The sequence below is a fragment of the Neovison vison genome, chromosome 8, assembly GCF_020171115.1.
Source record: "Neovison vison isolate M4711 chromosome 8, ASM_NN_V1, whole genome shotgun sequence".
Lineage (NCBI taxonomy): Eukaryota > Metazoa > Chordata > Mammalia > Carnivora > Mustelidae > Neogale > Neogale vison.
Window position 1 is genome coordinate 35,370,672 of NC_058098.1, and position 27,967 is coordinate 35,398,638.

At 42.8% G+C, this 27,967-nt stretch overlaps 1 protein-coding gene across 1 annotated transcript in view; it reads right to left on the reverse strand.

Annotated features, from left to right (window-relative positions):
• The window catches only part of PAK5 (p21 (RAC1) activated kinase 5), a 320,810-nt gene extending 293,585 nt beyond the window's left edge, over positions 1–27,225 (reverse strand). Inside the window, exon 1 of the mRNA XM_044263442.1 lies at positions 27,089–27,225. The gene's annotated coding sequence lies outside the window, so the exon portion shown is untranslated. The remainder of the gene's footprint in view (positions 1–27,088) is intronic.
• Positions 27,226–27,967: the final 742 nt, after the last annotated feature.

The window sequence follows — 27,967 nt, forward strand, 5'->3', positions numbered from 1 at the left end:
AGCGGGTGAAAGAGGGAGAAAAATCTCTTGGCTTCTTTTACTAATAAAGAACAATCTAAAACATTAAATCTATACCTGAAACACTAGAAAGCAGGCCAACCAATCGAACTCGGGCCCAGTGAAAAGCCCTTGTCACCCGCAGGCATCAGGTCTAACAACACAGATGGAAAGAGAAGGCAACGATGCCACTAAGACCAGGGGTTGGTGGGCAGCCGGCAGGCAGCCACCGTCATCCTAGCTGGTCTCTACAAGTAGAAACTCAGACAGGTCTTTGCCTTGAAATTGAGGAGCCCAACTCCTGAGTACATGTAATTGTTTTACAATATTATCTTCAAATAAATAAATAAATAAATAAAAGCATATGCTCACACAGCCCACGAAACAACGCAAAGTTGCATAACGGAAATGTCACTGTGCTTCTTCCAGTCGTTCTTCATCTCTTCCACACACCAGCCCTCCATGGACTAAGGAGTTAGAATAGCTCGCTCCAAAGCTAGCTTTCCATTTCCCTCTTAGTGATTTTGGACCAGGTGTTTTCATCTCCATCAGCCTCAGATTCCTTACTTTTGTAAGAGGTGCTATCATTCATCCCTATGTCGCTTTTTTTTTTTTTAAGATTTTATTGACTTGTCAGAGAGAGAGCCCGCAAACAGGGAGAGCCGCAAGCAGAGGGAGAAGCAGGTTCCTGTTGAGCAGGGAGCTCAAAGTGGGACTCAATCTCAGAACCCTGGGATCATGACCTTAGCTGAAGACAGACGCTTAGCAGACTGAGCCACCCAGGAGTCCCCTCACTTCTTTAATGAAGGACAAGGGCTTAGACCAGGGTCTGGCACAGAGTCCCTTCTCAAAGCATGTTAGCTGTTATTACCAAGTCAGAAACTCCTTCAAGTAAGCATATTACATTATAGACCTAGTATACATGCCCATATGTCTCATGTATAGGGTGCAAATGGGGAGTCCTGGGCTTGGTCAAACCGGATTTGGAATCTGAGATGCCTGCTAGGGGACCACCTTTCCCGAAGGTCACTTTTTAAGGAATGATTTTTGAGCACCAACGTGTGCCAACCACTGCTCTGGCTTCCAGTTAAAGTAGAAAATAAAAGACACTGCTGTCAGAATGAAATGGCAAGCCGCAGTCTGGGACAAAATATTTGTAAAATATATATCTAACAAAAGCCTTTTGTGTAAAATATACCTTGAAAGATTTCTAATCTCTTTAATAAGAAAATCCCCATTTTTAAAATTGAACAAAAATGTTAACAGATACTTCACTAAATAAGATAAACACATAGCAAAAAAATACATAAATAGATGTTCAACTTTAGGGAAATGTGAATTAAACCTTGAGATACCGGGGAGCCTGGGTGGCTCAGTGGGGTTAAAGCCTCTTCCTTTGGCTCAGGTCATGATCCTGGGATCCTGGGATCGAACCCCACATCAGGCTCTCTGCTCAGCGGGGAGTCTGCTTCCCCCTCCCCCGCCTGCCTCTCTGCCTACTTGTGATATGTCAAATAAATAAATGAAACCTTTAAAAAAAAAAAAAAAAGATCAAAGTGCTGGGAAGGCTGTGGAGCCACTGGAACTCTTACATGGACTCACAGTTTCTTATAGAATTAAGCAGACACCTACTGTATGACTCGGCCATTTCATTCCTAGATACGTACCCAAGGAAAGTGAAAGCACATGCATGAAAGTTTATACCTCAATGTTCAGAGCAGCATTATTTATAAGAGACAGAAAGTGGGATCAACTCAAGTGTCCATCAACAGATGAACAAATAAATGGCAGTAAACCCATAACAACAAACTGCTACTCAGGGATAAAAATCTACTGATACAGGCAATGTGAATCTCTAAATAACGATGACGAGAGAAACAGAAAAGACTTATGATCCCATTTATAGGAAATTCTGGAAAATGCAAACTAATATATGGTGACGTCAAATCCGTGGTTGTCTGGGACAGGAGGCCCCTGGAGAAGAGATCATAAGGAACAAGCAAGTTTTGGGGGTGACCGATTTGTTCAGTATCTTGATTGCGGTAATGGTTTTATGGGTATACACGTTAATCGAAACTCAGATTGTAAAAGTTAAATATACAGATTATCATATGACGATTACCTCTCAATAAAGCTCCAAAATAAACACAATTGAGTCAAAGTATAAGCCAGTTCTTTACTTTCCTAAGATTACTTTTTAATAAGGGGCAGAGTTAGACAGAAACGTTTAAATAAGTACATCCACGTAGTTTTAGTAGAATTAAGTTGATTCCCATGGTACTCACCCAAAAATTATATTCAAGAATTTCACAGAAGCCCTCTTTGGAATACTCCCACCTGAAAACCAACCAAATGCCCATCAACAGTAGACCAAACAGATGGTGGTCTAGCCATACAATGAAATATGACATAGTAATAAGAGTGAGTGAACCACTACTCACAGATGAAATACTGAGCGAAGGAAGCCAGGCAAAAACAAGGCCTTCTGATCCCAATTTTACTCAGTGCTAATATGAAGGCAGGGTGGCAGTTACCTGTAGGGTGTAGTGACTAGAAAGGAACCCGGGGTAGGGGGGCGGTGCTTCAAGGTGCTGGGGATATTCTGTCTTGAGCTAGGTCCTGGTATGCAGGTGAGTTCACGTTGCAAAAACTCAAGTTATCATCCGAAGATGTGTGTACTTTTGCAACACCTGGGTGGCTCTTTCAGTAGACATCTCAGGGTCCTGGGATCAAGTTCTGCATTGGACTCCTTGCTCAGCAAGGAGTCTGCTTCTTTTTCTGCCTGCGGCTCCCCCTGCTTGTGCACTCTCTTTCCAACAAATCTTAAAAATGTGTATACTGTTTGGGGCACCTGGGTGGCTCAGTTGTTAAGCATCTGCCTTCAGCTCAGCTCAGCTCAGGTCATGATCCCATGGTCCTGGGATGAGCCTCACATCAGTCTCCCTGCCAGTGGGAAGCCTGCTTCTCCCTCTCCCACTCCCCCTGCTTGTGTTCCCTCTCTTCCCAGTCTCTCTCTCTCTCTCTCCCTCTCTCTCAAATAAATAAATTAAATCTTTTAAAAAAGTGTATGTTTTGTATATATGTTAGGATTAATAGAAAATCTTTTAAACAAGATTAAAATGAAGCCACATGATGGGATAGGGATGGATTGTCTGTTTTAGGCTGAATGTCAAACACCTCTCTGAATAGATACCAGTTAGGCTGAGATCGGAATGACAAGAATGAGCCAGACAGGTCAAGTTTTCACACATCATAGCCAAGGCACAAAGAATGGCAAGTGAACACTAACAGTAGAGCGAGGCAGGGAGATGAGGTGGGAGAAGTGGATAGCGGCCATATCATAAAAGAGCAGCAGAGTCTAAGTAAGGAGTTTAGATTTTACTCAGATCCAATGTGAAACCACTAAAAAGTTCTACACAGAAAGATTATGAAATTATTTTTTATCTCTGTGAGTTGTCTTGCCTTTTTAAGCCATAGTTTCATCATCAGTGAAATGGGAGTAAGAAAATAAATGACATAATGCTTATAAAGGGCTCAGCCTAGTGCTTAGCCTTCAAAAACTGCTAATGGTTAATAGTAACGTATTTCGTTGAATTTAAGACAGCAGGAATTACAAAATGCACCATTGTTTTAGAAGTCAATAAAAAAATATTTTTTATTTTTGGTTAAAATATCCCACTATTAATTTATCAGTTAGGCTTTTTAGTTTACCTTGCAAAAGCTTGGGATCCTAGATCACTTTTTAGGCATAGAAGGTAAAAATATAAGGTAACAGAAACATCTTCTACTCAAAACCTCACTGCTCTGAATCTCTTTTGGACTCTGAATCCCTCCAACTTCTTGTTCTGGGCACCAGGGCAAGGCCAATGAAGGTGACCAGCTCAAAGTTGTGCAATACTTTTGTTATCCGTACTGTTGGCCATATAAATCTGGTTTAGTATCTGCACTGAAAACAGAACTAGGATTACCTGCCGCCATTCCTGGGGAAAGCAGGGAGTGAGAACTGACATCCATCTGTGAAATGCTTGGAGTTTCTTGGGAAGTGATGCACTGTGAGGGTCTGGGTGATGTTACTGGACCGTCCCCCCACCCCTGGAGCCACTCTCCAAAAATCACACACTCCACTTGAGCGCATACACACTGCCCCACCCCCAATCCCAGATCCTCCCCAAGTCCTACGGGGAACAGTAATTACTTTCATATGCCAAATCATTGTTCAGGTATAATTTTATCCCGGTCCTATTGATTCTTTGTGTTCTGAATAATCTGTTCTCACTGTGGCCTCTGGTGATTCACAGACAAGTCCTTTATTATGATTCAAGGTCTACTGTAGCAATTCTTTTTATTTCCACTAGGTAGAAATTTTTCCTTTCTTCTGCCTACTAAAATGGTAATTAAATTTAATCCCACCAACCTTCTCAGGGGAAAAAACAATCCAATCCACTTCTATTTCACATGCCAGATACCAGCTCCTTCCTGACTCTCCAACCCCTCAAACCAACGGAGTTCCTTCTCTGGGTTTCCCTTCCCCGAGACCAGACACCCAGCTCCTCACAGCACAAGGTGAAGAGGGCTCTCATAAAGCAGAAAACACACACACCATTTGGGGAACTTGAAAGTCACATTGCAGTGGAATTGCGGGTTTGGAATCACTGGAGTGTGAGGGTCAGTCTGCTTTAATAAAAGTTCTCAATTCCGGGAACTGGCACTCTGGGGTCAATACTGCTTGACGGCCATTGACAGCAGGCTCTGTGTCACCTTGACCACGTTCAGGAGTGGCAGCATAACCTCGGGTAAGTAACTTCCCTCAAGCCTCAATTTTGCCATCTGAAATATGGGAATTGCTATAGTACCAACCTCCGGGGATTACTGTGAGCATCACATTGATGCGGGAAACAGAGGCAGAAGAAAAATTATTGAATTTCCTTACCTACGGACAAGGCCTTAAAACAGGCAGAGTGACTCTCCTCTGGGACTCAACTACCCCCACCTTAAGGCTTTGCTAAGGGCAAAGGGCAATCCTAGCCTGACTGACCCCTACCCCCAACCAGGATCCTATAAGTCTACTTTAACAATTCCTTTGGAAACCTTATCTCTAAACCTCCAAGATAGTGTCAACAACAATCATTCCCAAGCATATGGCCCAATGATATACATCTAGAGGGTCTCCCGAAAAGGTTTTATTACCGGTAATGAATAACCTTTTCCCCAGACAATAGCTAGCCCCTCAAGGTCCTAGAAACCTTGCTTCCAAAATTCATTAGAGTGCCATCCCTAACCCCCTCCCCAACTTACAAGTATATAATAGACCACTCCTCACATCCCCCCGGGGCAGCAGCTCTTCCGCCCATGAGTCCTGTCCCCTTACTTTAATAAACCACCATTTTGCACCAAGATGTCTCAAGAATTCTTTCTTGGTCATCGGCTCCAGACCTCAACCCACCAAACCTCACCTACATTCTAGAACTTCATCAACATCAGCCAGGGAAGAATGAAATAAAGGTTGGTCACCATTCCCATTACTAATACTAGTTTTACGATTCTACTAGACAGCTGAATGCTCATCACCACTTGTAACTGAACAAATTCTCTCAACTTTTCTGGGATTTCTTTGAAGCAAAATCATGGTTTACTACGAATTTAAGAATATACACATAAGGACATTCAATACAATTACAGTTTGTGGTGGATGTGCAATCTCAGAATCACTACAGCTTCAAACTTTTAGTAGAATTTTACATCGGTATAGTCAAAAAATCTTATATCCCAATAGAAGACTTTCAAGCTCTACATGGAAGAGCCTCAGGTATCAGCAAACAACAAAGTGCATTTATCGAGCACCTGCTGTGTGCCAAGCATGGTTTATCCATTCAGTCCACAGATAGGTACTGATCCCCACGGATGTTCCAGGCCCTGGAGATAGAGAGCTAAACAAAATAGACAAGGTCCTTGATCTTGTGGGGAAGAGATTTTAATGGCTGAGGAGGAAAATAATTAAAAAGTACAAAATAATAGTAATAAGATATCCTTTATGAGAGGGAGACAGGGAGACAGAGAGCGAGAGAGGGTAAGCAGGGAAGAGTGGCCAAGGGAGAAGTAGGCTCCTCACTGAGCAGAAAGCCCGACAGAGGGCTCAATCCCAGGACCCTGGGATTATGACCTGAGCCAAAGGCAGACACTTCACTGACTGAGCCACCAAAGCACCCTGAAATCACAGTAATAAATAATAAACAGAAAAGTGTGTAGAAAGTACACCATAGTCACATTGGGGGTTGAAAATGCTGCTAACCCACAGCAACCCCATGAGTTACCTAATAGTATTATTTTTTTAATCCTTAGGAAATCAATGCTCAGAGTAACTTATAAATTGGGTCAATTTGCATAGCTTGCAATGGTCCAGACAGGGCCAGGGACCCAACATGTGCCAAACTCCAGATCCAATGTCCTACGCACTGTGCAAAGTGCCTTTGTAATAATGAGGTTTTGCTTAGTTAACGGTCATGGCTAGTACGAGTTACACAGCAGGTTGGCCCCTTTGTCTTATATCAAATTCCCCAACTGTCAGTTCTGAATTAATGAGGTTGAACCAGGTGAGGGCCAGACGCAACCAGACTCAAACAGCAGGACCTTCCTCCCCACCGGGTCACAGAGCAGCTGGGGTCAGCAGCTTACCTTTGTCACAGAAAAATTCAGCTGCCATTTCCAAAACAAATACTCAACTGCTTCTGTTGTGAAAATTAAAGACTACAAAATTTTTTTGAAATGAAAATAGAAAGAAAGGCAAATTCAGAATGAATAATGTCTTCAAACAGTTTTCTACTCAATGTTCTTTCTGCTCTTTGGGCTGAAGGAAAATTGTCCCAGGGGAAGAATTTCACTCCCCACCCCCTACCCCAAGAAGGACCTCAATCTTCTCTTTTCTGGAGGACAAAGTAGAAGGACATGCAGATTTTTCAAGACGGCAACCCGAAAGGAGGTCAAAGGAAGGGAAAGCGAGGGATCTGGAACTGCCAATCCATCGACCTGGGAATAGCAGCTCACAGAGCAGAGTTTTATAGAAGACGGACAATCTACAAGAACCACAACCACTAACCACGTCAGAGACAGTGAATATAACCTAAAGATGCTCACAGACCTGATGTTCCGAAGCCCACTGATGTTTCACCCTTGAATGATGGATGAATTTATCATAAAGTATTTATCTGATAATGTTCCATGGAAAAGACTGAAAACATGGTTTCAGTGGGGCTGAAGGCAGTCGTCAGGTGGGATTCTAAGTTTGCCATTTTCTCAAGAATTCGCAGACATCCAAAGCCAAGATAATAGTAGGTATACAATGTTAAAATAGATTGTAGGTTAGCAGGAGGACTGTAGAAATAATACAAGGGTGCTGGACATTTCAATTAAATAACAACAGGAGTAGTTTACAAAAGGTGCTTTCCAATTTGTCCTGTGCAAAAGTTGAACAGATCTAACAAAACACAAAACTATGCAGGGCTTTGCAATACCCGATCATTAAATCATGGAGACAAAATACATTCTGCGTGATAAAACCAAAGAGAAAATACCAGGAGAGGTTGAGGGCTTGAGTGCATACATTCCACGATAGTTTGGTGGGACATTATGTTCCCACTAACCCACATACGTTCATTTGCCTGAGAAACAGGTTGCAACTATCACTGATTTTCTTCCCATTAAGATAGGTTCTGAATATGCAAATGACTTTTCATTTTAATTTCATACTAAATCAGTATATGCACACAAATCTATTTCTTACCAAGGTTCCAAAATAGAAGCAGCAGTACAATGGCAAAATTAGGACAAAAAGATAAAAAGCGAAGATCACAAGAGGATGAGGAAAAAGAATCTATGTATAGTGTCTTTGGAAGCGAATTCATTTCCAGGAAAAATAGAAATTTTTAAATACAATTAGTCCAATAAGAGCTGCCAAAATCATGTGACCAGAGAAATTTCACTGGGCCAGGAAACTTTGTAGGGAATAGAATTGCAATGGTCAATTTTAATTTTATCCATTCTAAGGACAAAATTTTTTCATAATGACATCCATTGCTCCTGTTTCGGATAACATCCTGATACTCCTTGTGAATCCTCTCTACATTCACCCCACACACACTCATAGTCCAGGTGGTTCAGGAGATAGGAACTCCACTCTGACTTCTGACTCTGGGGACAGGTTTGGGCTCAAGTGGGGTCAGAGGGTAATACATTCCCCCAAGTAATGAGACTAGGAAGAAGCACTTTCATGTGACGCCCCACAGAATTAACACTGAAATCCAATTCTGAGACTTTTGCTGGAATTCTTGGGCATTCTGGCTTTTAACATTAGTAGGCTCTAAACCTAGAGCTGGAGGGGGCCATCTTGCCAGAAAAAAAAAAAATGGGAGAACCTGCTTGAGAATGAAGCCCATCCAGAAACATACAAAGCTGGGAGATGGTAAGAAATGGCACCATGATAATACTTCTAAGCTCCTGATCCAGATGTATTGCTGGACATTTCAACTATTCAGGTCAGTAGAGACCTACTTCGCTTGGTACACTGTGAGCTACACCCCTTTGAGTTGAGTCTTTTTCAAGCAAAAGAATCAGGTTGAAGATTCTCAGTCTGTGCTTCCAATAGCTTCAGGCTGTAAAAGTTCAGCCTACAGGGAGTCCATTCGTATTTCCTCCTCTTAATATCACCTTTCATGAAAATGAATCAATAGTCAGAAATCAGTAGAAGTAGTGTTTATTTCCTTTAAATGCATTTGACAAAATTCAAATCTCCCCTATGTGCCCAAAGCCTCTCTGCTTTTATTTTAGATTCTAATTAAATGGGCCAAACTCTTTTTTTTTTTTTTTTTTGGTAGATACAAAGAAAATGTGTACTTAGAGTTTTCACTCACAGCCATGGTTTCATTAACAGAAATTGATGGAAAGACATGAAAATGCTACGGTCTCTTAGCAACTAAGTCTCTCTGAATTTCTGCAAAGGCCAGTGCATACTTTCTCCACTCTCCTTAAAACTGCCATCACCATTATCAAGACCACCACAACCTTCCACGTCTAACTGAGTGAGTCACTTTGCCTTCATCTTTGAAGATAAATAGAGATGGCTCCGAACAAGAACGTTCAGCTTCCCACCACCAAGCTTCCCTGAAACTACTCCTTCCTGTCCTTTACTCCTCTTCTAGGAGAACAGTCCTACTGGCCACTCCTCCAGGGGTCCTCTGGGTTCACCTCCCTACTATATCAATGACCAGCTCTTGAAAATACCCAACAGGGTGTTTGTTTGGGTCAAGGAACAGCAACAGACAAAACAATTCACATGGGGCCTAACACCTCATCAAGGCTCCCAAGTCAGAGCATCATCCTCATTCATGTGTTCTATAAAGACGAACTGAGCAGCTCAACACACAGGGTGTCACATGAGAGGCTTGATTAGGAATAGCTAAAGTCTAGCTTCTTCCCTCAAGCTTCCACCAGGCAACCAGGAGCAAGAGGAAAAAGGAACAGGAAACACGTGATTACAAGGCATGGTGATCCACCCTACCAAGTTTGGATCAAACCAAGCACATTGTAAGCGTTGTCCCTGCAAGAGGCCCATTCAGGCTGCGGACTACACCACCAGGAAGCGCCATTCACACAGACCAGAGGGGAATGGTGCCCCTGAATTTTTACAACACAGACGTCCTGAATATAAAGGAACTGATCTGTGAGCCCTGAAGTTCTAAACAGGGAAGGGCAAAACTCAAACCCTCAGGGTTTCCACACTTAGAGCAACCGAAGATGGTAATGAAGGGCTCAGTGTTGATGTCCAAAGCCACCAAGGACCACTCTTCCTCTGGCTCTGATAGCTCTCTTCGGCTTCCTCCTCCTTACCACTTTAGGCACCCCAGAAATTACGGAAGGACTCTACATGCTTCTGCCATTCCTGGTGGGAAGCTCTAGCATGCAAGGTGCTATCTGGTGTGAGAAGGAAACCTAGAGGGCTCCTTGCTATACCAATGAGGATGAGTTTCTTAAAACCATTCCTCAAGGGGTGCCTGGGTGGCTCAGTGGGCTAAAGCCTCTGCCTTTGGCTCAGGTCATGATTCCAGAGTTCTGGGATCAAGTCCCACATTGGGCTTTCTGCTCAGTAGGGAGCCTGCCTGCTTCTTCCTCTTTCTGCCTCTCTGCCTACTTGTGATCTCTATCAAATAAACAAATAAAATCTTAAAAAAAAAATACCTCAAATCTAAGGCTTAACAGGCATCATTTTGAAGGTGCAATGATTTGGGACCTGCCAAACCTGAATATCCTCACTGGTGATCACTGTTACAACCTCATCAGCTTTGGATCCCTTTCTTGTGCCACACCGTTTGAGGCAGAGGGCCAATTTTAAAACACTTTGCCTACAATCCCAAACCACTTCAACTGATAAGTTTTATCAAGGGAACCATCTGGGTTATTTTCTGCAACCCCACTACAGGTTGCTAACTGCCTATCAAGTACATTTCAACACCCTGTTAAAATATACCGTTTACTTTATACCCATATATAAATATGACTAAGCCTTGTCTCTGCCCTCAGCATATGTGTTACACCCCCTTCTTTCTCTATGTGAAAATATTTTAGGTTTGGGGTTCCTAGCAAGGCCCAGACTCAAGACCATTTTTATTATTCCTGCTAATAGATACAACTTTTATTATATTTTCTCCAACGTTTCCCTGCTTTCGTGTTATCTGCTGCTAAAAAAAGATTATGGCATGAAATACCTTATTTGGGACACAGAGTTCCATTAATGCTTGGAGGAGATTGCTTACCAACTGGTCCACCAGTGTCCGACAAGAATGCAATTGCATTACATGGGCAAACGATTTACTCCTGGGGAATATTCTATCCTCTGTTTTGTCGCAAGGTCAATTGTAGCCTTACTTCTGTCCCATTTTTCAGTATCAGTACATTTAACAACTGCATGTTTAATTACCTAAGACCCCAAGTCAGTACTGACAGTTATATGACTGCATTCAATTGGAATGACCATGATTATGATAGCAACTTACCTCTGGTTCAGTGTCCTCTTCCATTGTACATGCAGTGTCCTTGTCTATGCTGTTAGATCGTCCAATTAATATACTCACCATTGGCTAGCAAAAGATAGTGTTTTCAAAAAAATAAAAACAACAACAAAAACAAAAAACAAAAACACACTGACCTGTGAAGTTCTGCAGACACATGCTAAGGAAAAACCAGGTATGGACATATCAAGCCCTTTTAATGCCATCCATATGCCTCCTAAAACTTCCAATGGCCTGTATCTGTGTTCCTAGGAGCTTTTTCCAAACCACATAAGGTTGGAAATACAGCTGAATTAACATCCCCTGGGTACAGTCTTCAACCAGTTCCAGATGGAAGTTGGTGTATAAATATCTCAGCTCTTCCTTTTTGGACGGAATCATTCTGAAGCGTGAGTTATACACCATTTCCAGTTCCGCCAGTAGTAAATTCAAGTTCTGGTAGCTTTTCCTTCCTTACGTACTTCCCCTTCTCTTCTAATGGTGTTTCTGGAACTTTCCAAATAAACTACTTGTTCCTGACTCCTTGACTCAAGGTCTGTTTCGGGAGGGGTGTGGGGACCCAATCTAAAACAGAGGAGGTCAGAGGAATTGGGTTTTAGAACTTAAGAAAGTACTTTCTAACTTCATCTTTTATGCTTGCAGGAGAATAGTTTTAATAAAGCAAGGAAGATCTGCTCCTGGATGGGGACGCTGCCAGTCACTAGTCCTAAGATGAGAATAAGGAGAGCACCTCATTCATAAGCCCACTGGAAGCATTAAATAAGATAGGGCACCTAATGCATGCAACAATATCTGGCAAGTAATAAATGCTCAGATGATCTGTTATGGTAAACACCATCGTTCTAACTCTATAGTATAGCTTGTCTTTTTATAGTCACATAAATAGCTTCTTGAGCACCTGCTGTGTGCCATAACTTCATCTCAGAAATTATTAAAACCCCAGGAGCCAGAGCTGTGGTTCAAATTCTGTCAACATGGAACTGCATGAAAAACTATTTTCACCAAGAAGAATCTGGGAAGTTAGCAGGGCTGCAGTAACAGTGTCCTCAGCAGCACAAGAATGAGAATGACATGTGACCTGACACTTAAAATTCTATTTCCAAATGAAAATTTCTGAGGGTCTTTGCAAGAGGCCATTCATATGCAAATTGGAATACACCGCAAAACGGCCATAGCCTCTACCTCTGCATCCAAGGCCTTTGCAATGGGACTGTGCAGCAACTTTAAGTAGCGTCCACTTCCCTACCCCTTAAATCTGGGCTGGCCTCGAAATCTGCTCTGACCAAGAGAATGTGCCTACAGTGACCATGTACCTTCTCCCAGTCTGGGCCTTAAGATGCCTGTGTACCTCCCTTTTCTTTGGATCCCTGCTCAGTTGCATGGGAACAGGCTGAGAGGAGCCTGCGGAGGATCAGGGTCACGTGACCCATTCAGCCCCATCACCCTAAAGAGCAGCCAGTCAACCACCACGTCCATGATTGGGTAGATCCTGCAGCAGCTGGCTCTGCTGGTTCTACTGGATCCACCTCTTCTACCCAAGGGTTCTAGCTACCTCTTCTACCCACATTCCACCCAGGATTCAACCCTTGGATTCCTTCTCTATCTAAATTCACTTGCTTTGGTGAGATCATCATCTCGACCTCCAGTCCAGACTTTTTTCCTTAACCCCAGACTCACAAACTACTCAACATTTCCACCAGAAGTAGATGTCCACTGTTTAAACTAAACTCCTAACTGACCCCCCCAGAAATCTCCTTCTCCCACAGTCCTCCCTTCCTTAGGTGAAGGCAGCCTCATTCTGCCAGGTGCTCAGGTCAAAAATGTTGGAGTCTTCCTTGACTCTTCCCTTCCTCTCATAACCCATACTGAATCCTAAAGAAACCCTGCCTGCAAAATGTGTAAGAACTGGGTCACAACTCACCACTTCCACAGCTCTAAGTCTGGTCACGCCACCATCTCTCTTATCTGAATTATCAAAATGTTCCCCGGATCAGTCTCCCCACTTTCCTACTTGCGCCTTCTCAACAGGGAAGCCAGAGAACTCCTGGTAAAATAGGTCAGATTCTGTCCTCTGCTCAAATCTCTCCAGTGGCTCCCCATCTTGCTCAGAGAAAAGGCTAAGGTGCCCTGCTGACTCTGACCCCTCCTTCACTTTGTTCTAGCCACACTAGTTCTCCCCAGACTTCCTCCCACAAGCCAGGCATTGTACCTTGGGGCCTGTGCACTGGGCTCTCTCTGCTGGGATGTTCTTCCATATGCCTTACCAGGCAGACCTGCATGAGTAGTTCCCTCCTCTTCTTCAATGTCACCTTCTCAACAAGGCCTATCCTGACTCCTCCCCCCCACACACCCATTTAAAACTGCACCCTTTCCTGCCACCATCCCACTCACTTCCTAACCCCTTGATAGCACTCTGTTTTTCAAAGCTCCAATCACCTTCCAACATTCTATCCCATTTCTTCATTTATTGTTTACTGTCTCTCCCCACAGGGGAGGGATTTTTATCTATATGCCCTGAAGTACCACCCCAGTGAACACTGCAGTACTGAACTCAAGTCTGTGGGATAAATGAATGACTAGTGAGGAATGGTCACTGTCGTATCTACTTTTATCCTATTTTTAAATTTTTATCCTTTAATCCTTTTTATCTAGCCTATCCAAAAAAAAAAAACAAACCAAAAGAAAACAAAAACACAAAAACCAAAAAAGCAGAAGCAGGCAGGCACCACCCTAAAAGATCCAAGTATTTTTTTTTTTTTAATCCTACCAGTTAAGTGATTAACTTCGAAAGTTTTTGTTTTATAGGGACATTGACAGTCTTTGCACAATCCGGTTTACCTAGGAAAGAAAACCCCCTCTGACAGGCAGGCGTTGCTCTGTGTTTAAAATCAGGCTGAGGGGTGTCACCTGGGTGGCTCAGTTGGTTAAGCGTCTGCCTTTGGCTCATGTCATGATCCCAGGGTCCCAGGATTGAGCCCTGTGTCAGGTTCCCCATTCAGCAGGGAGTCTGCTTCTCCTTCTTCCTCTACACTTCCCCTTGCTCCTGCTCTCTCTCTCAAATAAACAAACAAACAAGTAAGATCAAGCTGAGGTCTGAAAAGACCTGGGAAGCCACTTTCTAAAGTCTTCTCTTATGCTCCTATTTCAAGCAAATAGTAACTCTAGGGACAACTCTGGAATTTTCTATCTCATTCGCTTTTCATTACTTTTTAGTAAGGTACAGTGATATCATTATTCTCAGTTGCCCTGGGTGATTCCAATATTGATTTTTAGCTTCTCCCAGCTATTCTATAGAGTGCATATCATTTAGAAGTTCTCCCTCACTTCTGTGGGCATATTTGCATTCTGAATGTTTTATATTTTCCAAATGATAGTATCACATGAAATATGATAGCATCCTTCTGAGTTTTGATAATCCCTACCTCCAGCCAGCTCAAGACCACAGGATTTCCTTTTCTATTTTGGCTTAATTCAAATGGAACACAGAGGAAGTTTTTAATAATTACCCCGTATTGCAAAAATATTGAAGTTGAGGTACCGAAGCTTAACTATGCAAATATTCCCAGCAAATATTAAGAAGGCTTAACTCAATATTTTTTTCCCTAGGATGGAACTATAAAAATATATCTTTCTGAAATCTCATTTGCCTTATATTTATTAAACAAATAGGCTTATATTTTCAGGAAATGAGATTAAGAAGGAACATTGTATAATAATGACTCAAAACCATAAAGCAATCCTCTCCTGTAATCCAAAGATGACAAATTCAAAAGACTTCAAGAAACAAGACAGCAACTTAATAAAATGGCCTGATGGGATCCCTGAGGGAGTGATGGAAACTGCGACAGAGTAAAGACTCCATTACCTGTCTATGATGAAGACAACTTCTCAGCTACAGTGAACGGGTGCCATAAGAAAACCTCGCACTGTCAGATTTTGTACTTGTGTATATATCAGTTTTCTTTTAAAAGAGAAGAAACCTGAATTTTTAGGGGAAATTTCACACCATGTGTGCCAAAAAGAACATATCCAGACCACAAGGCTCTGCTCTAAAATGGCATTGTCAAGTGTATAGTACCTAATTCACAGTGTTCTCCCACACTTTCCAGCTTTCAAAGGACAGCCCAACTATATTTCACAGACAGTAAAAGTCTCCAGTTGTGTTCTCTGATTCCTAGTTGTTAGTGGGCTCTGGGTGTTGAGTGTTGCTTTCAACCGGAGTAGAATGCTAATGTTGCAATGCAGGTACCCGCCACAGGAATCCAAGCTGAAGTCAACCAAGTAATTGCTGTCACAGTGTATCTATATACGGTCTTTAAAATCCCTTCCAGTTATCACCCTAGAATAGTCTCTCTCTGGGCATCCTGCCATAAATATCTGTGACCAGAAGCCTGAAGAGACCCCGGTCCCACATTGGGGAAACCCTTACTCAAACCACTTACTTTGATTCATTTCCCTCCCCAGTCTTCCTGTTTTTTCTCATTTTTTAGTGCATCTGTTACTATGGAAACACGTGGTACCAAAGACCAGAGCAGAAGTGAATAAAACCCCAGCTTTCCATATAAAATATCAACTAACATTCAAGCATCACTTACCATGCATATTCATACCAGGTTTGAGACATCGGAGAAGTGGAAGTGGCATCTAGTAATCAAATAACTATTTGTAATATTTTTTTAAGAAGCTCAGTTTATTTATTTATTTATTTATTTAAAGATCTTATTTATTGGGACACCGGGCTCAGTTTATTTATTTATTTATTTATTTAAAGATCTTATTTATTGGGACACCGGGTGGCTCAGTTGGTTAAGCGATTGTCTTCGGCTCAGGTCATGATCCCAGAGTCCCAGGATGGAGTCCCGCATCGGGCTCCCAGCACCATGGGGAGTCTGCTTCTCCCTCTGACCTTCTCCCTACTCATGCTCTCTCTCAAATAAATAAATAAAATCTTTCCAAAGAAAAACCTTACTTATTTGTCAGAGAGAGAGCGAGCACAAGCAGAGGGAGTGGAGGCAGAGCAGGAAAAGGGAGAAGCAGGTTCCCTGCTGAGCACAGAGTCCAATGTGGGAATCAATCCCAAAACCCTGGGATCATGACCCAGCTGAAGGCACCCAATGAACCAACTGAGCCACCCAGGCGTCCCAGAAGCTCAGTTTATTTACTCTATTCCTGGAAAGCTGGCTCTTCATTTATGATTTGCTTCATTACTTTCTTTTCAATGTACTTAGAGGGTCTACTTTATACCCATATTCAGTATTGGAATTTGTCTCTAACCAGAAACACAGTATCAATCTTTCCTTCCACATATTTTTCATTTATAGAAAGTAGAAGAAAAAAAAAATTCCTAGTAAATGCTAGTATTAAGGAAATGGATTAGACCATTTCTAGGTCCCATTCCACAATTTTAAACCATCGCATTATTCTTTTGCTTCTAGACTCATTATTTAGCCTAGGTAACATGCATTTATCCACAAACATTTTTTCCTCCCACAAACATTTATTAAAGACCTGACATACATATGCATAAAGCTTGATGCTGGGGATATAGACACCAAGAGACAAGTTACCTGCTTTAGAAGAGTTCTTGGTCTAGTACAAGAAGGGGGGGCACCTGGGTGGCTCAGTGGGTTGAGCCTCTGACTCCAGCTCAGGTCATGATCCCAGGGTCCTGGGGTCAAGCCCCACATTGGGCTCTCTGCTCAGCGGGAAGTCTGCTCCCCCCACCCCCTGCCACCTGCCTCACTTGTGATCGGTCAAATACATAAATAAAATCTTTAAAAAAAAAAAAAAAGGGAACCAAATAAGAAAATATCTACAAAACAGTGTGATGACTGTTTTGAGAGGGGCAACCTAAAACCAGGTATGAGAAGATTTTGGGGGGTGGACGGATGGAAGGTAGGACAGGGGAGTGGTAGTTGGGTAGGAAGTTTTCAGTGGGATGGTGATATCAGATGATCTTATGTTTTTGTGTTTGTTTTGTTTTGAGGTGGGAATGAAGGCAGGAAAGATAAAGAGGCTGACACAAGGTCTAACAGATGCTATGGAAAGTGGCAGTGGGACAGGGAAGGGCATATGCAAAGAAGTTGAGATTTAAGGACTCCTTGCATAGGAGGGGGTAAAACACACTAACACTACTATTTAACTCAAGTCACGAAAGGCTGTTACTCAAATACTATTAGAAATCTCCTTTTTATTATTTGTTTCCATGTCTCTGAAACCTAGACTCAAGAAAACTCTACATCAGTTTAAGACTTTTTTTTTTTTTTAACTTTAACCACCACCACCCCCCCATCACTGTTTATATTTTTAGAGTTTAAATCATACCCACGTAGCAACTGTCTCTACTTTGGGGGAAGAATCTTTTAAACAAATGAAGTTTTCTAGTCTTCACTACTAGGAAGTTCTTTTCCCGGGCCAGTAAATTGCAATGCAACTAAATTAGGCAGGTGGGCAACTCAGATGACACTTCAGAACAACTTACTTTGAAAATCAGTGTGTTAAACAAATATCTATTTGCATGATTCAGATGATCATCCTCAGATGCAAAGGGGTCAAGTTCCATCAGAAAACAGTTAAAGAGTTTCTTAAACAGTAGGTCAACCTTGAATTTGAAAAGTGAGGCTAACAATTGTTGACTCTGTCATAGAATTTATATTTGGGACTGAAGGTGTGAGTGAGCTCATGCCCCTCCTCCCTCCCTCCTTCTAGAACTTGTTATTAAAAGAGCGACGGAACCAACGCTTGGATAAAGTCCTCTTGATTCAGTTGGACAGTGGGGGAAATGGAGGCTTGGGGTTAGGAACCAGTGCTTTATAGGAAAAAGAAAGGTACTCTCCATTGCTAATTTACCTTTATCACCAATGATGTAAGTGGCAATTCCTTGGAAAACTGGCAAAGGGACTCTCCTGACATCTGTTTTAAAATGTCAACCAAATGTGTTTCTCCTACAAGCAACCAGATATTGATTTTTACTTTTGATCATTCAGTTAATCCTAACACTGAACACAGCGAGGACATCAACACATTTACTTTCCCTTTCCATGGGGAAATTTGCATGAACAGAAATGCTGAATCAGAGGACTGGAGAGTCACAGTGGGTTGATTAATCCAGTGATTTGTACATTATTGAAGGTTCAAGGACTCCAAACAAAACTTTTCTTATCTACTGACATTGGATTTCAATGAACCAGAGTTTGACTCCTCTTCACTATCCCACCTAACTTGAACGATATATTTTATAGAGTACTTCTTTAGATTAATTAAGATATACAGGTAAAGTACTGGGATGATGATTTAATGCATCTTGTTCAGTGTGTTAGCTATAATTGCAGGAGTGCAACCCACTTTTCTCCTGCTCTATATTGTTGCACCAGTAGCTAATTGGTGTGTGTGTGTGTGTGTGTGTGTACACAACTGAGTATCATCTTTCTAAAAGACTTAACTGAGCAGGCCCAAGCCTAACATTTCCCTTCCCTTTGCAAGTCTTTCCTCAGGGAAGGCTGTATTAAATGATTACAAAAGCATAAATGGAGTCTTAATTATTATACATTTACATATGATAAATCAAGCTAAAACTTATTAAATATGTTCTATCTGCCTAGCTTGACAAGCATGCCTTCATAGCAACCTAGAAGCCGAGTTTAAATTCCGATTTCTTGAATTCCAGAACCCAGCTGAGTAAGGAGCACCAGCCTCCTGCCTGGTCCCCTTGCTCTTTCCACCCTAACCTCCAGCTCCTGTGTGTGGACTAGAATTTCCACCTGTCCCGAGCTCCAGCCACACCTCCCACCAACAGTCTCTGCTCAGCCACCCTCGGGCCCAGGAGCCTTTTGAGCAGCGAAATCCAAGACCTGGGTAAGCACAGCAGAGCACAGAGTGGGGCCAAGGGGCACATGGGCTCTTTGGTACTGGGCGGGATTGGAGGTGGCTGTGCAGGTACACAGAAGTTGGGGGACAGAGCAGCTGAGTTTTCTGCAGGGCAATGTCTAGGGTGGGGGCCTCTCCCAGGAATTTAAGCTTTTCTCGGTCCTGTTTTTAGTGCCACTGAAGAACAGTTTCCCTTTTTCCCTTCCATTTGCAAGTCTTTCCTTGGGGAAAAGTTTATAAATAATTACAAAAGCAACATGAACCTGAGCATGAAATTACCCGGATAGCCACAGACATTTCCTATTTATGACAAGAACTGTGGGAAGAATACCAACTTAATATGGATGTTTGGAATGACGTACCAAGCTATTTGAACTGAGACCACAGTATTCATGGTGGACAAGTTCAAAAACGTTACTACAGGACTTGCTAAATGTAAGTCAGAATAAAAACAGGCTTAGACTTGTGCTGGCGTCCCCATCCATTTCTAAACTATACCTCTTGCTTCTGTGAAACTGGATCGGATAATCCTTCCCACTGGTTCTTAACTCACTGGAGAATGGGGCCTCCCCTCAAAACTCCCGCCCATACCCCAAGATCGAGTCTGAAAGCCATCTGCAGGACATGTCCCTGCTGACTCCAGGAGAAAACAGCATCTCCTGGGTGAGGGACCACCACACACACACAGCATCATGAACCTCACAGTAGCTGTCTGTCCACATCTCAGATGTTCTCTGAGGAGGAGGAGGAAGGCAGGCTGCTATTCAACCCTGCTGGCCTAGAAGTCCTGGGGTAATGGGCATTTTAATGGTCTTTTTCATGTTGGTTTGGTTTGGGTTATCACCCATCTTTCCTGTTTCTTTGTTAGTAAAGGGGGCAGTGGGCCTGCTAATCGAGGCGCCCTTCCCTCCTGGATGCCCAGAGGCTGAGTTGGTTGGGGGGTGAGGGGGGTGCCTGCAGGGGAGGTTGAGTCCAGGTATAACTACCCTAGACTGTGGCCCAGCCCAGAGCAGCCCTATTCCTGGCTGGAGCCTGTTTTTCTAAGGTATTTAGAGCCTGGAGCTAACTAGGTTCTGGTTTGCTTCCAAGCCTGTTTTTTGTTTTTTGTTTTTGCCATTCACCCCACCCCAATTCCTGGCAATTCTCTTAGCTATCTGATAACCTTCTAGTAAATTCTTTTTGCTCAAGTTAGACAGTTTCATTTGCATGCAAACTAAGAGTCATTGCTGATACACTTGGCAGAGCTCCTGACACAGAGATAATCAATGAATGTGTTACATAAATGAATAATTATAACCTGAGTGTGTATCACTACCATATTTGTAAAATAATGGGGTTTTTTTTTTATTCATAAGACAATGCTATTGACTATTTTTTTTAATTCAGAAAGGTATATAAAAAGAAAAGCTAAGTCATAATTCTACCATCTAGATACTAACTTTGTTTTTGTTCCAGCTTTTACATACCTATAGGATATTTCCATCTCACAAAACACACATCATTGCGCAATGGCTTATTTCCACTTGAAACTAAAGTTGGGGTGTCTGGGTGGCTCAGCAGGTTAAGCCTCTGCCTTCGGCTCAGGTCGTGATCTCAGGGTCCTGGGATCGAACCCCGCATCAGGCTCTCTGTTCAGCAGAGAGCTGTCTGCCTACTTGTGATCTCTCTCTCTCTGTGTCAAATAAATAAATAAAATCTTAAAAAAAAAAAAAAAACCTGAAGTTGTTCCACATCCCTACATAAGCTTTGAAAGGATCACTTTTAATACTCCGTAATTGTCTATTATCTTGGGACCTTCAAATATCTTCAACCAGCCCCCCAATTTTTAGTTTTAAGGGTAATTTCTTTATTGCCTTTGCCTGCAACGAATTCCTCAGCAGAGACTAAAATTAAAAACCAGAGAAATGACTGTGTCAAATAATTTGAACTTTGAAAATATTTGTCAAATGCTTTTAAAACTGTCCTCCAGGAAGGCTGTAGCACGTAATTCTCCCACCAGCAGTAATGAAAATGTCACTGCATCCCTCCTGGTACTAAGTATTTACATTCATATGTATATAAAAATACATACATATATATATATACACATATATATGACTATGTATTGCTTGTTTAATACATGAAACATGGCATCACATTTTTGTTTTAATTTGCATTTCTGTGGTTAATAGTAAAGATATTTATTAAATATGTGAATTAGCCTTTTTATTTCATCCTTTCAAATCATTTCTTCAGATAATTAGACAATTCTATTGGGGTGTTATTTTCTAGTTACTGATATGCAAGAGTTCTTCAGTGCAATTATTCTATTAACTGTTCTGTCATGCTTGCTGTTAATATTTTTCTCCATGATTATTTTCTGCTCTAAACTGTATATTTTTGCATATGAAAGTTTAAAATATACTCAAAGCGATCTTTTGCTCTGCCATTCTTTGCATTAATTGTTAAGTATTTTCTTCTAGCTTTGTTTCTCACCTGGCAGATCAACTTTCCAATATATCTGTAACTCAGTGAATTTTGCAAACAGAGGTTCTTAGTTGACGGTTTTCTACTTATTGGTGTAGTGCCTTGGTTTTGTTGAATACTTCCCCCCGTTTCAGAAAGCTTTACCTATCACACTTGTTTCCTAAAACTACCTGAGTCTGTTTCCAGGCTACTCTATTCCAGTGAGCTATCTATTGATTCCTCTACCAGAACTACACGTCTACAGTGATGCTCAATGACCAGATTTTTATTTCTGTAAGGGCAAACCACCGCCAGATACATTCTTTAGCAAAATCTTCTTGACTCTAGTCCTGTAGTAATTCTTGTGGCTTGATGTTAGAATCATTTCGTCAAGTTTCCCCAAATCCCCAAGCAATAAAACTGTATGATTGATTGTAGAAAAGTAACTATTTCATAAAATCTTTCTACCCTAAGAATAGCATGTTTTCATTTGTTCATTTATTTTATGTGTTTGAGTAAAATCTTACAGCTTTCTAAACAAGTCTTTAGATGCTTCTTATTATTCCCAAATATTTTCCATACATTTCCTATGTTTCTTAAATTTACATTTTTGTGGATTTATGAACAAAATCCTTCTCTATTGTATTTTGTAGTCAGTGAAGACCAGTATTTCGGGGTAACCATTGATTTTTTTTAATTTTCTTCTAAAGATTTTATTTATCTGACACAGAGAGAGAGATCACAAGTAGGCAGAGCAGCAGGCAGAGATAGAGGGGGAAGCAGGCTCTCCACTGAGCAGAGAGCCCAAAGCGGGGCTCGATCCCAGGACCTTGAGATCATGCCCTGAGCCAAAGGCAGAGGCTTAGCCCACTGAGCCATCCAGGTGCCCCACCACTTATTCTTAAACATGAATTTTATAACTAACCATCTCACCAAAATAGCTCTTATTAATTTCTTCAGGTTTTAGTTGACTCAAATGTGTATCTATCACTTCTACACATAATCAAGACACGATGTCTGGGTTATTTTGCTACTTAGGTAAAAAGTTTTACTTAAACATATGCATTAAATGTTTACTTTAAAAAAATCACTTTTCATGAAATAAGATTACATGAAATTGCGGCCATCCTAGAAACCCAAAATGTAGCCTTGTAGTCCTGCATTGAACCACATTCTTTTCCACAGGGTACTCAGTTTTGCTTTTCTCAAAACTACCCAGAAGTGTGCTGAATGAGCCATTCAGTCACTTCTCAGTTGGTTTAAACAGACAAATGAAAAAATTTAGCTGCCGATTAAGAATTGTGATTACTGTGGAAGACCAAGAAATATACCAGGAACTTGCTCGTGTATGAACAAGTTATTTAACCCCAGAGACAGGGTTAAATAAGAGACATAGGCAGGATGATTTTTAAAGTAGAACAGGGCTCACCTGGATATATTCAAAAAACAAATGCATGTTCTTCTGTGTATGAGCAGGTTCCTTTTTCCACAGGTAAACCCAAGTTTCCTATTTTCAAAGATCAGGATAATAGTATCTACTAATTATTAATTCATGGGATATTTATCGTGCATCTGATTTGGGTTCTGTGTTATGGGAAAGACAGAAAGCCTATCTCTAGTAATGAGTAGGGATAAGGACTGAGGAGAAGCTGACATATGACAGAAGCTGAATAAATGTTATTACTACACATTATTATTTGCTATTTATCTCTAGAAGGCTAAAAGTCTAGTGCTCCATTGTCCCCCTAAGGCCTAGCATGGCAAATATAAATGTCCAATAGATACCTGTGAAGTGTTTGTTGACTGACTGATGTGTTTTACAAAAACATCAGTTGTTAGAAAATATTTTGACTCAATTCTAAACCACTTGCTTAAAACCAATTCTTAGAAGATGCATTTGTTAAAGCCAAGAATACTCCTCTTTTGAAATCAGAATGAGGTTCTCAGTTGCTCTTTTTATACAAGTTAGTAAAAAAAAAAAGTTTCTAAAAAATCAGATCTTTAAGTTGGCACAGGAAAATGCTGTAAGAATATTTATTCTTTCACTCATTTGCCAATACCAAGCATCTTTTACATGCAAGACACAAAACAAATGGCCATTAGAGTTTACAGAAATTAAATATCCAAAGAAATAAATAGGAAATTACAAATTAAGGTAAGTGCCTCATGGCTATGGAAGAAAATCAGAAGGGTGATAAGGAGAATGGGGCTTCTGGGGAAAGAGACCAAGGAGGCTTAAAGGATGAGTACAGTTTGCCCTGGCAAGGTATAAGGGAAGTGCTTGGGATAGCCAACAGACATGAGGTCAATGTTAACAGCAATAAGAGGGGATGCCCAAGATAAGGCTGGCTAAGTATATCCAAGGCTCAGACCATCTCTGGACCCATCCCAAGTATGTGAATGCATTTTATGCAAGGAACTGACACGATCCTATCTGTTCTTGAAGAATGATTGGAGGGGCCAAGCAAGGAGCCAGGGGTCTTCCTGGAAAGTTATGCTAGTGATCCAGGAGAGAGATGATGACTTGAGGTTTGATGGTGTGGTGGTGGGGATGGAAAGAAGAATCTATCTAGAGATATATGTAGAAGATAAAATTTATGTAACTTTGTGATGATTTGGGATTTGAAGGGCACGGGATGAAGGTGTCAAAGACAATTCTCAAGTCTGGCTAAAGAAACACCATGGATGGTGCTGTTATTCACCAAGATAAGAAAGATTAGAAAGGTGTTAAGATTGGGGTGTATCTATTGCTTTTGTCATTTTTCTCATTCAATTTGGTTTTCTGCTGCTTATTTGCATTGTAGTCAGTGGGGTAGCAAAAAGAGAAGAGGCAATATTAACGAATGCCATTGGGACAGGGTGTCAGGTAGGTCACCTGTAGGAGACTGAGATCCTGGAGCAGCAGGGTTTTCAGGTAAGTGGTATTTGTCTAGTACCTCTAAATACTGCTCTTCCTTACCATGGTTGAGAAATGTCAAATATATTAGCTGGATTAAATAACCTTGAAAATCTTTTCCAAAGCCATAATACTCTACCTTCTAGTCCTATGCTGAAATAATCAGGTAATTAAACACAGATCACAGGCATATTGACACATAGCATCCTCCAAATATTATTCATGCCTAACCAGAACCTATAAATGTGACCTTATTTGGAAACAGGATCTTTGCTGATATAATTAAGAGGAGGTCATACTGAATTGCAATGGACCCTAAATTCAATATGAATGGTGTCCTTATAATAAGGGGAAAGTTGGGTGGCTCAGTGGGTTAAGCCTCTGCTTTCAGCTCAGGTCATGATCTCAGGGTCCTGAGATCAAGCTCCACATCGGGCTCTCTGCTCCGCGAGGAGCCTGTTTCCTCCTCTCTCTCTCTCTCTCTCTACCTGTCTTTCTGCCTATTTGTGATCTCGGTCTGCCAAATTAAAAAAAAAAAGAGGAGGGGGGGACTTTGCCATGTGAAGATGGACACAGGAATTGGGAGCTACGTTGCCACAAGCCAAGGTACACCTGGGGCCACCATAGGCTGGAAAAGGGCAAAAGAGGGTCCTCCCCAAGAGGCTTCAGTGGGAACATGGCCTTGTCTGCATCCTGATTATGGAGCTCCAGCCTCCAAAACAGTGAGAGAATAAATTTTGCTTTGAGCTCCCTGATTTTTGGCAATTTGTTATGGCAGCCCTAGGAAGCAAACAGTTGGAGAGTTAGATCACTTGTTTGGGGTTGACTAGCGTTAACAAAGGGCACAGTGAATGTTAAATAAATATCCATTTTCCTTCCTCTTCTGAGGGTCACCACCATTTTTCTGGTGGTTTAGGAGTCATCCACACACCCACCCATTTAGGTAAATCTCTGTCCCCAGGATTGTTTAACAGGGGAGGAAGCCAAGGTGCCACAAAGGAAAATAGCTTGCCCAAGATCAGAGAGTTATGAACAGAGGAGTCAGAGCCCAAACTCAGCTGTCTCATCACCAAGATGGTACCACGCCCAGGAGCACCTGCCTCTCACACCTGCAGCGTTGAAGCAAAGGAGAGGAGCTGCCAAACTGTGTTTTCAACGCCTGCAATTAAAACTCACATTTATTAACAAAATTCCAAGTTGCAGGCACCTAGTATAACCAATCCTCACCCCTTCCCAGAGGAACACAAAAATCTTATTCTAAGACCAATACTATCAATAAACTTGCCATCAACTCGATTGCTTCTATCAGCAGCGTTTCTGCTTCGCACATTACATATTCCAACTCAAGGTAGTACCATCAGATTGGACATTTACGGCTTTAATTTACTTAGACGCATTTTCCTCAAGCACTCCCCATTTCATTTTGATGATACTGACTCGTTCTTGCCACCTAAGGAGACCAAAAGAATAAATACTCTAAGTACGGAGGAAAGGGTCTCTAAACTTCACAGTCACAGATGTCCATCCTTTAAATGATAAAGTAAAAAATAAAAGCATGTTCTAAATTTACCTTCTCTCCTTAACTCAGGGAGTTGTGCTGAATATAACAGATATAGAAATACAAGGCGGCAGAGCTGTTATTCTGGGGTGCCAGTTTCATAGACTTCTAGTGTAGGAGGGGCTTTTCAAGAGTGTCTTGTCCATCTGGACTCAGGTGAGAGACATTTTATCTACATACCACCAAACCCAAGAAGAGAAAAGGGACATGCTGAGAGATTTTGTGAGTTATCTAAGACCCTATGGTTATTTCTTGGTAGAACCCCGTACAAAACCAGGTTTCCCAGTTTCCCCAAAAGCGTATTTAACCTCCCAAACTGTCACCAGCTATTAAAGATAACACTTTCTCCTGGCTTCCTGCCAACTTCTCTATTAATTTGACCTAAAAAATAAAATAAAAAAAAGACCACCACAAGCAGCCCCACTGGTTCAAATTCCCTTAACGGATACCTAATGTTGAATTAACTCGAGTCCCATGTTTAAACCTCCAGCTACACACACATGGGTTCGAGAAGGGCAAACACGCTTCTCCAAACCGGGTACAGATGATCTTTAGACTTTTCAAGTTTACCCTCCAGGAGGCCGACATCACACGCGATTTTGACAAGAGTTTGGAACCGAGATTCTCTTCCACGCTCTGCCCACACCCGTGCCCACGAGCAGAAGTTCTCTCTCTCCATTACAACCCGCCACGCGCGCGCACACATACACACACACACACATACACACCAAGGCAAGTAACAAAGGAAAACACAGCCCCATAAAGGTTCAGCTATTACATCTTCCAGTCCACACCTGCCAAGAGACAAAAACCATACGGAAATCCTGCCCTGGCAATATGTGCAACACGCCTGGGGAGAAACACCCTGGCTCCCCCCTGGGCGTGCGCGGCTGTGTACACAAAGAACCGGTGCGGGGCTCGCTAGAGGTCCGGGGGACCAGCGCACTCCCAAAACTGGTATCCGGGGGTCTCCCCCGCGCCCTCTCGCCCGGCAGAAAGGAACTATCCTTTATTTGACCCGCAGAGAGCCCAGGCTGGATGGCAGCGCATGGGGGGTGGGGGCGGTCCCCGGATCCCTGCCCTGCAGCCCGCCGGTCCCCAGCCTCTGGCATCTCCTAGGCGATGCACAATCGCGCGCTGTCAGATGCCCGCTTCGCATCCTCCGCCGGCGAAGCGAGATGCCCGGGGTCCCAGCCGGGCGCATCCCCGCAAGCGCCCCTCCCCGCGCGGCTACCCACCCAGGCAGCCCAGCCTGGCGCGCCTGCCTACCTGGCGGCTGGCTGTCAGCGCAGCGGCGGCGCCTCCTCCGCTTCTCCTCCCCGGCTGCTACATCGCTCGGAGCGCCATGTTCCCGGTCTCCGCGGGCGCACGCCGGGCAACTACTACGGGCTGGGTAGGGGCAAGGGGGGCGGGGGCCAGAGGGAGGGGGTGGGAGGCAGAGCCGCGGCTTTCTACTCTCCACCCAAGCCTCCCCCAGCTACTGAGCATGCCCAGCTGCCCGGCTTCGCCCCTAGGAGGACTTTCCACGAGCGCACGCAGCTGTTCCGGGTTTTCGCGGCAGCCGGCGGGAGGCTGGCAGTAGCAGCTGCGGTGGGGGGTGGGGGGAGTCGGGGGGAGTGTCTCCACTCTGCGGAGCCGGGAGCTGGGAGAAAGCAGCCCCTTGCCAAGCCAGTTACCCAGCTGCTCTACCCCGGCGCCGGGGCAGCTCCTGCACGCCCCCTCCGCATACACTCGGGATTCGCAGAAATTTTGTGCAAGACCAATGTGGGGCCGAGCTTTGCTAAAGAGGAGAGCAAAGAGGGGAGAGGAGGCGGGGCTGAGAGGCAGATCCCTCCGCTAACCTCCTTGCTACCACCTGGACCTGTGCTTCTCAAACTTCAACGTGCCATAGGATTAAAATGCAAATTCAGAGTCACTGGGTTTGTCCAGGTGCCTCAGGTTCTACAAGCTAAACAAGCCGTCAGGTGATGCTGTTGCCCATGGTCCTCTGACCACACTGAGCAGCAGGAATCTAGAGAACACCCCCTATGACCTTTGTGTGGCCATCCTTCAATAAGCCAGCCCGGAAATGGTCTGTGGCATCCACAGAGGCTCCTTCTGCCTAGAGAGGGTGCCTTGGCTAGTAAGTAAAGGTCCTGCAGAGCGCGC